The sequence below is a fragment of the Ambystoma mexicanum genome, chromosome 6p, assembly GCF_040938575.1.
Source record: "Ambystoma mexicanum isolate Mex_15411 chromosome 6p, UKY_AmexF1_1, whole genome shotgun sequence".
NCBI lineage: Eukaryota > Metazoa > Chordata > Amphibia > Caudata > Ambystomatidae > Ambystoma > Ambystoma mexicanum.
In genome coordinates this window covers 808609290-808622023 of record NC_090935.1, presented here as the reverse complement: position 1 = coordinate 808622023, position 12734 = coordinate 808609290, and positions in this window count along the sequence as shown.

The window sequence follows — 12734 nt, the reverse complement described above, 5'->3', positions numbered from 1 at the left end:
ACCAGAATGCCACCGAAGGAGACTACTCTGGGGAACAAAATGAACAATCAACCCATGCCAAAAAATAAAAACTCAAATCAAGCGTGAAATTTCATTCACAATTTTTCCAACTTGCGCAATACTCCCGATTTTGATGCAAAAGACCTGCCCCTCCTTTCTGAAGATGGGGTCTGCTAAGATCATATTTGGGCCTGAATCCAGCGATTCGAAAAAGATGCCCCTTACAAGAGAAACCTCTTTTAATAGCAGCAACACCGACTGCTTCAATTCTTCCACGTATACAATCGATGACGATCATTACACGAACGATAATAGTGATGTTTCATCTAATCCGAGGACATGTTTGGAAGTAGATCGCCTCCCAGTTCTTAGTTCTCACAACTAGCAGTCTCTGTGTGAGATTGCACATTTGAAGATTCAGTATATACAGTCTGCCCTCCACAAAGGCCACATTGATTCGATTAAAACTCCTTTGCCTTTTTTGACACTAGCAGAGAAGTGTCAGAAAATCATCAGCACCCTGGGCTCATCAGTGCTTGAAGCTGGAGCCTACCACTGATCACTTGTCCGGTCTCCTGAGTGGCATCCCAATGGCTTCAGAAATAACACTCATAGACTACAACATGAGGTAGTCAAATATAATAACTCATCTGAAGAACCACTTCTAATAGTAGAACGTTTGCTCCCTGTGCACGGCCACCCAATCCTGAACTGCTCTAACGTTCTCAAACTACTTTATAACATTCCGCCCTTATGTTTTCTACGATTAGAGGACATCAAGATCATGTAATTTCTGAAAGCACATATTATGGACAAAGTTTTCTTGCACTTGAGAACCAATTTGATTAATTCCTCTCTATTAGAAATGGCACATCTGTTACTTCCGATGGGCTTTGACTGTAGAGAGATAGCATCCCATACAATAAGAACTATGACCAAGATGTTTACTGAGCTCAATCCCCATCGGGTTTTATCTGTCAAGGATGATCTTAATCAAAGGCCCCACAATCTAAAATCCTCATACAGTGATGCAGACAAGTAAAAATGTCCACCATCAAATAGGCGGACAGATTTTCCAAACCCGATGATCACAATAGCACCCTTGTAATCACGGCTGCTAAAGATATGATTTCAAGAAGAGTCTCATTCTTTAACTCTGTGTCTCACAAGCTGAAATTGGTCTTATCACACCCGTCTCAGGAAAGACAACCTGAAAAGGATGCCTCTCATTGACCTCGACAATACTATGGAAAACAGCATTTTGGAACACCAGAGGCTTTGCTCATCTACCTAATGACTCTAACCCCTTTTCAGGAGATTTCCAAATGGTATGTTTACAAGAAACATGGGTCCAACTCCAGCCGGTGCTTGACGGATATACAGCTTTACTTAATCCGGGCTACAAAGGACCGATGGGTCGTCCAGCATCTGGGCTGTTAAAGGATAACATCAACAAGATGGAATCCTTCGACTCCCCAAATCATTTTCTCCAGGCTACTGGAATTACAGTTAACTCACATGCAAAATAAACAGCCACAGCGCTATCTCTTTTTGAATGTATACTGGAACCCAGCCGCCATATAGACTGACAAACTCATCTCTGCCTTAACTACTCTCATTGATGAAGGAACAGTCGTTTTCAACTCTCATTTCATCGTTGTTGGAGGTGATTTCAATTGCCCATGTATCGATATAGGCCTACCTTCTCCACACTCCAAAGGGGCTAAGCGAACTGCAGACCTTATGGATACTATGACAGCTTGGGATCTGCACATGATGAATGGTTACCCTAACGGAGACTGCCCTTATAAACTGACCTAGTCTAACGACACTTCTTCCAGCGCTCTCGCCTACATCTTCATCTGAAGTGGCTTATTGCCTAACGTCAAAACATATGAGGTCATTCAGAAAATGACAAGTGACCACGCTCTCCTCAAACTAACTTAGTTCTCAAAATCAACCCACAATTCAGAATATTGGTCCGTTTGTATCGAACCTAATCAGAGTCTTAATCGTCTATGGTTACGCAGCCTAGATATCAAAGCCGATAACCTCAAACAACACTTCCAGACTGGCGGCGATGTTAACTATATGCCTCTATTGCTGCCATATCAAATTAAGCTCCAAAGCGTGAACTATAGTAGGCCGTGCATTAACACATCCAAAACAGAAACGTTGTGCAGGCATAGAAATCCTTCCACAAAGATTTGAAGCTGATTCAATTCTTACACAAGGATCCAAAAGGGTTGAAGAGAAGAAAGAGGAAACAATTTAAGAATTGGCCCAAGAGATGTAAATCAGAGCTTGTACAGAATGACACAGAACTGATGTTAAAACTGCTCAACAAAAAAGAGGAACTTGGCAGTTACTCAACGGTACTGGGGCCCTTCAGACTACACACTTAGCTAACATTGGGCCTCATTACGACCCAGGCGGTAAGTTACCGCCTGGGCCGTGACTTTACCACCATGGTGTAAACTACGTTTACGCCATGGTGGTTGGCGGATTTACCGCCCCATTCCGAGGTTGGCGGGGCGGTAAGTCCCCAATCCCCATTTACCCTTCCCCATTCCCATTTTTGCCCCATAGGGCATAATGGGAGTGGGGAAGGCGTTAATTACGCCACCGTAAATTACGGTGGCGTAATTAACTCCATGGTCCCTTAGCGCCATGGATTTTAACACCCGCTAAAAGCGGGTGTTAAAAGCTCCATGGCGCTAAGGGACCTCGTAATTGGCGGTAAGGGGTCGGCGCAGCTAACGCTGGCGTAAACCCCTTACCGCCAGGGTCGTAATGAGGCCCATTATCTCAGACGAAAGCTGGATTGAATTTTATCGGAAACTCTTCAAATCTAAGAATGAAATAACCTCTTCTCCTACTCCTCAATCCATGAAGGGGTAGCAGCAGCAGCTCAATACCGATGATGTCAAGCTACTTATTAGACGGGCAAACAACTCTAGTGTGGCTGGACTGGATGCCATAACCAACTCGATTATCAAGGCCACACCAGAGGCATGGGAGCCCTTGATACACAACCTAGTCAGTCATATCTTGGCAATTGAAAAGATCCCCACTTCCTGGAGGTCGGCGATAATTGTGCTGATATACATGAAAGGCCCCAGAGACAACCCTGCAAATTATCATCCTATCGCTCTGTTAGATGCAATAGGAAAACTGTTCATATCATTCCTCCTCTGACAACTCCATTTTTGCATATCCTCTAATGATAGAGATAATCCATATCAGTCAGGTTTGACTAAAGGCGTCAGAACTGAGTTAAACATATTTTTATTAAATATACTCAAATTGAAAGCCCACAAAGACAACAGCAGAGTCTATGTGGCCTTTTTTCATATAAGAAAAGCATTCGACAGTGTGAATCGCCTGCGGCTGTGGACAAAGATGGATTCATGGAATTGTCCCGCTGACTTAGTGGCAGCCATCCGAGCCCTGTATGAAAACACCAACATCAGAATACGTCCCAATTCCCAAGGATTCCTCTCAACAAAGATTAACACCATTAACAGACTAAAGCAAGGCTGTCCGCTTGCAGCAACCTTATTCAATCCTTATCTATCACACATGAAGGACAATATGAATATGAGCCGTACTTTCCCTCCCAAAATTGGAGCACAGCATCTTCCCTGTATACTCCATGCAGATGATCTAGTTCTGATCGACAACACACATATTGGACTGCAAAGAGCCCTGGACTGTTTACAGAAATATTTGTCCGAAAATGGGTTAGAAATGAACCTCTCAAAAACTAACATTATTACAATTGGTCCACGCGTTTGCCGTCATGGCCCCGTATTTAAATGGCACCTAGCTAATCAACCTCTAACCATAATTAACGATGCTTGGCAGCTAGGACTTTTGATTAACAACAGTAAAGTGGACCAGGCGTGGCAGACCACCTTGAAGGCAAAGCTCAGGGCCCTGCTTGCACAAGGACGAATCATACATAAAAGATTTGCCCAAATTTTCTTTACTATCAATATTAACATACTACACTGCCAAAGTTACTCCGGCTCTATTGCATGGGATGGAAGGATGCATATGTACTCCATGGGAACTTTGGTCCTCCCTTGAGGGCATATTCTGGAAAAATTTCTTAAACATCCAAATACTATTCCCACTGCGGTCATTCGGTATGAGCTAGAACTAATCTCACTCATTGCGATGTTCCAATGGAAATCCTTGACTCATTATCATAAGTGCATAGTATCTCCCTAGGCTAAGCCCTATTGAATACTGAACTTGGCTCTGACAAACGGTTCAGAGGTTCGACTGAGTTTTTGGCTAAAAGGTTGCTGTGCTCTCCTGATACAATTGCAAACTGATCCCGACAAACTAGTTCGCAATCCCACAAAGGTCAAGCAGAAATTGTGGACAGACAACTTGGTCAAGGACCAGGAGGGCAAATAATGTGTTTAATCTCCAAACAGCGGTAAAGGACAATATCAAATCCAGAAATAAGCTGCCTAAATATCTTACTAAATTCCCAAACTCCTGATACAGAAACTACTTTTCTGCTGCCAACTAACCAACTACCTAACATCTATAAGCAGACTACCACTCCCGAATGTCGCTTCTGTAACGAACCAGGAGAAACTGAAACCTTGAAACATGGAACTCTATTCTGCACAGCTTTGACTGACTCACAAACGTTTTACCTCTGAAGATGGTTGACAACGCCCTTCAAGAATGATGCAGAAGTGCTGTGGGCTTTTCTTTCACACGGAAACAATTATTCGGTCATTTTTTGTCCAATTCAATTTCTTGATAGGGTCTTCAGTCTTCATTTTACTGCTTAATCATGTCACACCCCTTTGATATCAACTCACTGTTAGGGAAATTGTGTCACAGGTTTGTAATAAACCATACGTTTTAAATAAAACATAAACATTTTTTTTAAACTTACTAAAGCTCCAACTTTATCAGCAGACTTGAAAACAATTTCCTCTTTTTTGAGATTGATTTACCAATATAGCAGTCCCAGCAGAGGACACATGCCATGCTGGCACATATTTTGAAGAGACTCCTCTCTCCTTGTCCGGGCTTTCTGTGTTCTAATAACAAATGATCCTGCATTCAACCATCAATTTAACCTTCAAAATATTTTTGCAAAAACAATATCAGTTATACAGTTGTACAAGTATGGTTGATGGTCATATCATTGCTCAAGCAAATCTACTGCAAAATCAATATTCATTCGAAGCTGTTGATTCACAAATTATAATATTTAGTGTGGAAAACAAAAAGGATTTCAATCATCTTGCTGCAGCGTAGGTTAAAGGCAATTTGAACAACCATTTATGGCTGTAGCAGAAGACAAACACAGTACCTGCCTCTGTTGCTGTTGCAAGTTGAGCAAAGGAGCCAAGAACAGTCTATTCTTCTTTGCTTCCCGGATAACACCAAGTATGGTCTAGTTTGTTCAACTATTTATGTAAGCTCTGTCATCAAGGGCAGAAGCCATACAAGTAATTGTTGCTTTAGCTGTAGCCATCATCACCCACCAGGCTTGCACATAGTTTACAATTCTACCACCATTATACCACAATTGTATCGCAGTTGGATCTCCATTTGAGAAGAAATGAAAAGGACAAGCTGAATTATATCTATAGACATGTCATCAGTAGCCACCTGCAGCTATATACAAACCTTTTTGGAAGTATCCCAAATAGTTTAAACAATTTAAGAAATGATGCCCCCAGAAGGCAAAGAAATGAGATAGTCAAATATAAACCATATTTTGGCAAAGACTAACATTATTGAAAAGGGGAGCCCGCCATCACATCAGTCATAATCAGCTGGGTGGAGGTTAGCCCTGCTCATGCAGGGATAATCTCCACACATATTTTGGAAGTTGAATCGTGTGGCAGCCACCCATCAAAATCACGGGACCAGTGACATAGTCAACTGAACGCCATCCAACAAAAGAGATTGTGGACACATGAGGAATCCTTAATGCACTTGATATGAGTTGCTTGAGCTCCCATATCTATCTTCATGATTTGGGAGAAAAAAAATAGAAAATGAACTAGCAGATTTGGTACTTATGGCACAATACTTTGCAACAGAAAATGGAACTCTTCTAGGCTGCCTCGAGTATGTTGACCATTAAGTCTGGTAGGTTGGGGTTCGGAGAATCATGGGAAATTAAGTCCCTGTTGTGAAAGTTACTTTATGTTTTCAATTTCTGCCTGGAAATATCGATATGATAGTTATGTCAGCTTCACCTTAGTCAAGGCAGCAAACAAAAAAAGAGCAAAACCAGCATGAAACAAGGAAACACCTCTTCAACCTGCTGACACAGACGAGTTACATATCAGAAGCTGTCACTCCAGAGATCAGGCTAAGTGTGATGCAACTAATACTGGAAACCCAAGGAGAAATGGAAACATAGGTGTCATGTTACCACAGGCAAAGCATGTGCTATGGAGCTGTGCAAGTTCTAAAGGGAGTGCAGCATGCTACTGCATGATAACCACATCTCGAAATTCAGATGTCTCTCACTGGAGGTTTGGATGGAATTTAAAGCTTTAACGAAGAAGATGAAAGACACAAATAATGATTTTATGGCAAATCACTTTCAGAATTGGACTTTACATCATGGAAATAACCCATGGATACCTGTGCAACTCTGAAACAGGGTGTTCTCAAAATAGTGGGCGTGAATGAAAAGCAGCATCAAGGTATCAGTGACCGAGGATGGCCTTCAGCGGAAGCAATCAGAATGAAAAATGGACAGGAAGACTGAGACATCGGAAAGAGGTGTTCACTGATACTAGAATGCAATCCAGGCAACTGCATACATAGGGATCAGGAAAGGCTCAGACACCAGACTATCCATCATGGGCCAAAGTTCTGGGTCAGAGGTACTTCCTCAGAAGGGCCCACAGCAGATACCCAGACAAAGGGGAGTCCATCCTGCAACTCCCACTGTCTTCTTCCTAGTCCTGTCAGCACCTGCATTTTCCAGGATCCAGCTTCCCTAGAAGTACTACAGTTCCCGTTCACTTTCCTCCTAAACGCCCCACCCCATGCTCGTACTTAGGGGTCTTTCCTCCTCTCTCTTCTGCATCTCCTCTCTAAACTCTAACTTCACCTGTAGTGCCTTGATGCCACACTACATGTGTATAGCTCTGCACAGTCTAGTCTCAACCCTCTCATGGTTCTCTATCTTCTTAAGGGCTCTTATATTCCTTTGACCACATTAGGTCTTTATGGAGCGCTCTGGTCTTTTACTCGCTCTGTTTCTTTTCGGTACTCCTGTCTCTCATCCTCTCTACTCTTCTGGGCATCCTCCTTTCTCTTCCCTCTTTTTGATGTTCTACCTTTCCACGTCGGCTCTCACCTCACCCTTCTCTTCTTCTTTTCTCCTACCTCTGGCTTTCCTTCTTTACTATTCTTTCTTCCTCTCACATTCTCCTCCTCACTTCTCCAGGCTATGGTGTTCTTCCATTCTTCATCCCATACCCTCCTCTCTCCTTTTCGCCCTCCTCCATTCGGCTCTCCTTTTTAGCCTACTTCTCTTCTTCCTCCTTATTACCTCCTACTAACTCTTTTTCTCTCCCTCCTCTATGATCCTCTCACCCTCCTTCTCTGTCCACTCCTTGGTGTTACTACATCCCCTGACTCACTTCCAGTCTCTCCTCCAGCTGCCTCCAAATCTCTGCTGGCTCCTTCACCAAACAGCCACACAAACCGATCAAGAACTTTCCCTTTGATATGCTACTTATTATAATAGATACATGGTTCTCAAAATACAAAATAATGCCATCTGTCACTTTTGGATACAAAATGCCCTCCTGATGTTTTATAGAAGGATGTAGTTAATGAAAGAAGGGGAGAGAGTGAGAGAGACAAAGAGAATGGCTTTTCAGTAAATTCTTTAATTTTATTTTCACAAAAACATGGTTCTAGGGCCATAGGCTGTTGCAATCATGTTATGTTATGTCATGTTAGTGATCACATGTAAAGTGCACTGCAACCAAAGGGTATCCTGGTGCTATTTTTGGGCCCCCTAAATAGAAAGATGAAAGAAAATGATGTGATACAGTTTTCCACTTATCCAGGATAAAGGAAGGTCTTTAATGCTTTCCGGAACTTGGAATGATTTCCAATCAACCACAAACATAGAGGAAGGGTGTTCAAAAGATTTGGAGCAGTCACCGAGACATCTCTGCCACTTGCAGTCACCGAGACAGCTCTGCCACCTGCAGTCACCTTCAGAATATGAGGGACATGGAGAAGACGGAGATTTGAGGAATGAAGATTTCTGATTGGCCTATAAGGAATGATCTTATCACAAAGATAGGAAGCACGCTGTTCACAAACATCCTGACACAATACAGTGTTATCTTGCAATGCACAAACCAGTTTGCTTATGAAAATCTCTGAGGAAGAGAATCTACATACCATTTTAGTGTTGCCTGTAAAAGGACTTTGCTGTACAATTTGCATATTTGTGTAAATAGCTACAAAATATATTTTGATAGATTACCTAGTGCACTTCTTCATATAGACACCCGATACATGTGAAATCAAAACAATGCATCTATTTGCGGTTTTTCATTTTAGTAATATCGAAATAAGGCAGGGCCAACTAACATCTCAATGCTTCTCTATTTGCTTAGAAAATCAAAATACAGTTTTACATTTTGCAAAAGTATGTTCCTTTAAAAATAGTGGATGAAATCAATCCCTTACAATGTTGTATATATATGTAAAATTCTCTATGGATGACGTGTACCATGATACCGGGTGAACATTTGGTGCTGGACGACCCTCGGACCCTCGATAGTGTGACTGTTGTTGCAGACATTCTGTCCTCACCTTTACCCCTGGGCTTAGCCTGCACCAATCACTGGGGCACATTTGGCTTTAAAAGAGGGCTCAACCCCTCATTTAGCAGATCTTCTGATGACTTCAAAAGGGGTAAGAATAAGGACTCATTTTGACCTGCGCTCAAATTACAGTCTACCTTACATCTTCTGCCAGTGAAGGAAGGCCAAGAGTTCCAAGAGGAAAGCAGGATCCATCCCCTAAACATCTCCCAGTGAACAGAGGGAGATACCGGACTCAGAGGACCCATTCAGCAGCTCCAGAACCGGTACCCAGCCAGCACACAGCATGCCCTGCTAGGTTCTGCCAGAAAGCATCCTAGGTGGGTAGTGCGGAGAGTCTCTGGAGAAAGGACAAGGCTGTTGCCTGCAATCACTCTCCTGAGCTTTGGGCCATCCGCCTTGAAAGGATGTTATAAGCCCTGCAAAGATGCTAGGGGAAGTGCCACACAAGCATCATCCAGCATCCATCTTTTAAGGACATTTTCATGACAGTCGAGTCCTCGAATTGTATCCGGCTGCATCGCTGACTGTTGTCACGCCGTAGTCGCAAGAGCTGTCAGAGCCTCCTCGACCGGCATTCCAGATCCACCAACCAGAACAGAGACAAAGATTCTTGCCCCCGTGCCGGACAGCCTGCAGATGCCTGCTGCCTGGTACTCACAGCTGTCTCCCGCCACTATTTTATTTATTTATTTTATTATAATGCGCCAGACCCTGCAGGCATCAGGGCACAAACATATTTGCTGGAAGCAACAGATCAGGAAAAAAGATATCCATTTTATTTAAACAAAAGAGTTTTCAGACGTTTCCTAAAGATGTTCAAATCTGGAATCATACTCAACTCCATAGGCAGCTTATTCCATATTGCAGCTGCTTGCACTGGAAAGGAACGACCGCCACTCCTGACCCATTTAGTACGGGGGCAGCGGAGACGCATGGTGTCGCTAGACTTAGTGGTCCTCGCAGACTGCTTCAATTGAATACTGTCCCGCAGATATATCGGGGCTGAACCATATAAGCATTTGTGGGTAATGGTGCTGATTTTAAAACGAATCCTCTCTTCAATGGCTAACCAATGTAGATCTCATCTATATTCGGTGATAGGGGCACCTCTTGAGATACTTTTGACAACGCGGACTGCATCGTTTTGCAGTACCTGCATCCTGTGGATTCATCTTTTGTTTGCTCCCACCAGGAGCAAAATCGTGCTAAGAAAAGCGAAAACATCTTGGCTTTGTCCAGTATGATCTTTACTGGAAAGACATCTCCTGGACACGTAGTAGCGCTCATGGTCTTCAATGTGAGGATCATACCAGGTATATCTACTTTCTGAAACGTGAAATAAGATCTGGCAACATTTCCAGTTTTCTCCCTTTCCGGTTCCTTATATATTATTTCTGTTTATGTATGGCTTTTTGCGATTTTAGCCAGAGCTAGCTGTATTTTAGTAGCAAAAGCTTTTTGGAATCCAATACAGTCTTCTTTGGTGGGATCAAAAGAATTAAATTGAACCTTAGGTTTTTCCAGTTCTTTAAATATTTCAAAAGGTTTTTTTGTACTATTATTTGAATTCACTATCTATCATAATAGTTTTGCTTGGCGTCATAAATTTCCTTTCTATACAGCTTATCCAAAACTTTCAAGGAAACTTTGTTTTCAATAGTAGGATTTTCCTCCCATATCCTTTCTGCTCTTTGTTTTTGCAGGCTTAGGTGTTTTGTTTATTCGTGTGTTTTCAGACCGTTTTGAACTTCTGTGGGGCTATACAATCTAATAGTCAAAGCCAAGTTATATTTGGATGATAAAGAATTAGGTGCTTCGTCATTAGACCTAGATGTCATAAGTGTCTTCACACAACATTCCAAGTCATTGTGGGTCATTACAAGGTGGCCGGTGTGGAAACAACGGTACTGATAATGGGAATGGGGAGTAATATTTTCTGGCGCCCAGCAATGGGCAATTACCGGGACCACTGGGGCCGTAATGCCCCAATAAGTCCCCATTGCCGGGCGCCGAAAAAAAATGACTCAAGCGGCAGCTGTGCCATTTTTACCAGCACAGCGACTGCCAGACTCATAGTAAGGCTCATTATCCCTAATGTTCTTAAAGTTTCTACTTAATACCTTCTTTTGTACATTCTGTTTCTTTATAAATACCGACGGAAGTACACATTCCAAGCTAACCAAAACGTGATCCGACCACAGGCATGGTTTTACTTTGGACAACGTAACCGAAAGTTCGAGTTCAGAATTATCCCCTTGATAATAATTTAGCATTTACATAGCGCTACAAACCCTCAGGCATCTGAGCGCGGCTTTTTGTCACCCACGGTGTGTGGTGGTCATTTATTGACCTCGGAAGAATGAAAGGCTGAGTTTGACCCTGCCAGGGTTTCGAACCTGCGTCAGTAGGCTCTGCACAGATGTCAAAGCGAGCACTGAACTCGGTGTGCTATTGGACCGGCTTGCAATGTGTTGTTTTTTTTACAAGTGACTGAAAACCAAAATCCATAAACAATTGTTCCAGGCTTGTAGCTTTCGGGTCCAGAAGATTCCCCAACTAACTCTGTCTCAAGAGCTCCGAAGCGCCCTGGAACTGCCTCAACCCTGTCGAGCACCAAGAACTTCTTCAGCACCAGCTACATTGTGGTTCTGCCCCCATGGCCCTTCTCTGAAGGCCCCTAGAGACAGTCACGACTCTTTTCCACCTTGATGCTGGAACCGAATAACCTTGAACTGTAAGACTGATTACTTTACCAACTACCCTCCTGTCAGTATCCAGAGTGCATACCTTTCCCTCGTGAAACTGTCTGTCCTCTCTGTTCCCTTACAGGGTGGGTTGTATTTTGTAGTGTGCTAGAACTGTCTGTTGTAGTAATAATAAAGTAGATATGTGTATACAAACTTGACTGTACAGTCCCTTTTATCATTGGGTACTAATTGTATTTTCGCTGTGTTACAACTTGCCAATAATCCACGACCTTGCGAGATAAGCCTGCCGTTCCGTCAACATTACCAAAATTGTACAAGGAGGTCTTATAATTCACTTGTATACCAATCTTTTCGGATTCCTTTTGGTGTACTAGAGGTGTGGGGCTGATTGATGGTAGAAACCGAAATTCATCCCTGGACCGTAAGTTGATTTGTCACACTGTGCTTTTATGTTCCAAAAACGCTGTTTTGTTTTATGCATAGATGCAGGACCCCTCAGTTGTGGTATTTAACCTTTTTCCTTTCCGATATGGGTACTTTGAAAGCGTACAATAGGAGAATACCAGGCAACCAATCTTGGAATGATAACCTTGTACAGAAAATATTGTTTTTGTGGGTATTCTAGGGTTTGATAACATGCTTCTGATAATTAGAAATGCACAGTGCATTATTCTAAAGTGAGCCAGTTTACAATTTTAATGAAATAATTTATTTTTCTGTTTTTAATTGCCGCTTTGGCAAAGAAAACACATCTCGCTGTCCCCCAGCATATCTGCTTTTTTTCCGATGGCCGAAGTGCCTCTGGCAAACACACACCTGGCATTGTGATCCTCATAAAAAGAGAGAGACAGAGATAAACAGGCAGAGTGGGATATAGAGAGGAGAGAGGCAAGGAGAGCGCACAGAACAAGTGATTGAGTATGTTCATGAGAACGAGAGAGAGAGCGAAAGGGAGAGAGAGAGCAGTAGAACGGCAAACTATGTGAAAGGTACAGTTAGTATTAATTAAATCCTGCATTTTGTCTGGGCTCAAAACCCATAAAAAGTGAGGGCTTGATTAATGCATACACACCTTTCTACTCTCTTAAAAGCAGGAATTATCCTTTTCCTCTGTGGCATCTTGGGCAAAATGATAGCATGTGCTCCTTTTCACCACCTGGGCCCAACA